This window comes from Podarcis pityusensis (genome assembly GCF_964106645.2).
Source record: "Podarcis pityusensis genome assembly, chromosome: Z".
Lineage (NCBI taxonomy): Eukaryota > Metazoa > Chordata > Lepidosauria > Squamata > Lacertidae > Podarcis > Podarcis pityusensis.
This window is the reverse complement of record NC_138044.1, coordinates 3,860,815-3,863,480: the sequence shown is the minus strand read 5'-3', so window position 1 is coordinate 3,863,480 and position 2,666 is coordinate 3,860,815. Positions and strand designations below refer to the sequence as shown.

Sequence of the window (2,666 nt, the reverse complement as noted above, 5' to 3'; positions counted from 1 at the left end):
CCGTAATTTAGCAGGAAAAGGGATCAGCGCTCACCGACAGTAGCAGCGCGGCTTCGCTCCTCAGGCTGTGAAACAGCTCTCAGCGCCGCAACCCCCCTCCGCGCTCCGGAGCCCCTTACGGGGTTCCTTCTGCACTTGGAGGGTCGCTCAAGGCGCCAACCGAGCCTCAAGACCCCAGGCTCTTGCCGCCTGGGGTTTTCCAGAGTGGGTCTCCGCTTCGCCGTAGCGGACGACCCGTTGCCTGCGGAGCCTCCTCTCCCGTTCAGAAGAGGACCGCCATTGTCGTTCGCGCCGCCCCCGGAAGTCGCTATAGTACTGGTTTTAGCCCTCTCACTGGTCAGAGGTGAAGGAGCTAATGAGCAGAGGGATTAGGAGGGTGAAATATACTCGGAGTCAAGAAGTGATTTCACGCTCTTTATTGCAGCTTGAAAAACAGCAAATGCATTTCCCCTGAAACCTCAGGCTTATTTACATTATTTACACAATGAGTCCCATCTGATTGGTTGATTATGTTTCCCTCCTGGAGCCTGATTGGGCTGCTACTGCAGGCCAATCAGTTGTTGCATCCTAGGACCCTACCAGCCTAATAGGCTGATTAACTTCTTCCTGGAATATGATTGGGCTGCTCCTGCAGGCCAATCCAGTTGTTGCATTCTAGGATCCTACCTGCCTATTGTTCTAGGATCCAAGCTTAGTACATAACAGAGAGGGAGGCTGGGGGAATAGGTTTAAAATGGAAACTAAAACCAGCTTAGGTTAGATTTCTTTTCAAAACTATAACTAGTATTTTTTTTTTTTAAGTAAACAAAGGAATTGTAAGGCACAGAAAAATTATTATTTACAACTTTAAAAAGAGATACAAGGGAAAACTAAGAAATGAAAGAATGTGAGGGGCGAAATCAAGTTTATTTACCTTTCAGCCAACAAGTCTTTGGATGTGAAAAGGAGCACAGGAAATGACGGTAGGTGGATATGAAGTCTGCTTCAAGCAGATTGAAGAATAAATACAGAAAATAGAAGGCTGGGATTTCTGTTGCCGAAGTTGTTGTTTGTTTGTTTGTTTGTTTGTTTGTTTGTTTTCTATACCGCCCTATACTCGAAGGTCTCAGGGCTGTTCACATAAAATATTAAATACACAAAATCAAAACAATAACAACCCAATAACCCCACCCCCCAAAAAGAGCCAGCATTTTAAAAAGGGTATAGGATGTAGATCAGGTCAGGCAAAGGCCTTGTTAAAAAGGGACGTTTTTTACCTGGTGCCTAAAGTATATAGTGAAGGTGCCAGGCAAACCTCACTGGGGAGAGCATTCCACAGGTGGGGAGCCACTGCAGAGAAGGCCCTTTCTTGTGTTGCCACCCTCTGGACCTCACATGGGTGAGGCACACAAAGAAGGGCCTCAGAAGATGATCTCAGGCTCCGGGTAGGTTCATATGGGAGGAGGCTTTCCTTGAAGTATTGTGGTCCTGAGCTGTTTAAGGCTTTATAGGTCAACACCAGCACTTTGAATTGGTCCCAGAAATGAATTGGTCACCAGTGCAGTTGGACCAGGATTGATGTAATATGCTCAAACCGTCTTGCTGCAGTGAGCAACCTGGCCGTTGAATTCTGCACCAGCTGAAGTTTCCGAACCTTCTTCAAAGGCAGCCCTATGCATAACGCATTGCAGTAATCTAACCTTGAGGTTACCAGAGCATAGACAACAGTAGTTAGGCTATCCCTGTCCAGACAGAGGTGTAGCTGGGCCACCAGCTGAAGCTGATGGAAGGCACTCTGGGCCACTGAGGTGATCTAAGCCTCAAGCAACAGCAAAGGATCGAGGAGTACCCCCAAGCTACAAACCTACTCCTTAAGGGGCAGTGTAACCCCATCCAGAGCAGGCGACCTCCCAGGGTTAAACAACATGGGGGATAGAATTGAGCCCTGCGGAACCCCTGTTGGAGGTTCCACGGGGCTGAAAAGTAACACCCTCCGGGAGCGACCATCCAAGTAGGACTGGAACCACCGCAAATTGGTGCCACTTACTCCTAGTTCAGAGAGTTGCTCCAGAAGGATACTGTGGTCGATGGCATCGAAAGCCGCTGAGAGGTCGAGAAGAATTAACAGGGACATGTTTCCCTTGTCTCTCTCTTGACAGGTCATCACACAGGGTGACCAAGACAGTTTCTGTGCCAAAACCAGGCCTAAACCCTGGTTGAAATGGATCCAGAAAATCAGCTTCTTCCAAGAACACCTGGATCTGGTCTGCGACCATTCGCTCCAGAACTTCACTCCAGAAGTTAGAAAAACCAAGATTGGGAAGATTTTAACATAGGTAAGACTTAGAAGTGAGAAGGGTAGGTGGATCCAGGGGGAAAGAAGGCTGTGCATGTGATAAAGAGCAAAGCAGAGGGGGAGAAGACAACATAGTTCCTTTTAATTTTATGTTATCTCAGGTTGCCTTGTTGACAAAAATGCTTTGCAGCCATTTTGTGATAGCTTCTTGGGGACTATAGATAAGCTCCTTTGCTAATGGGCAGAACTTCATTTTATTTATAATGTGGCTTCCAAGGAATAGAATAACAAACCCTCTTGAGCAGCTGGCTTAAAAGTGGTGGCATTTGGCATGTGAAGCTAGGAAGAGGCATTATTATTATTGTTATTGTTATTATTAATACCCCACCCT

The 2,666-nt window shown here is 46.9% G+C and overlaps 1 long non-coding RNA gene across 1 annotated transcript; it reads left to right on the top strand.

Moving 5' to 3' along the window:
* Positions 1-306: 306 nt before the first annotated feature.
* On the top strand, positions 307-2,666 carry LOC308468652. Its single transcript, XR_013981777.1, has 3 exons — positions 307-376; positions 706-1,424; positions 2,139-2,666. It is a non-coding gene; the product is annotated as an uncharacterized lncRNA (long non-coding RNA).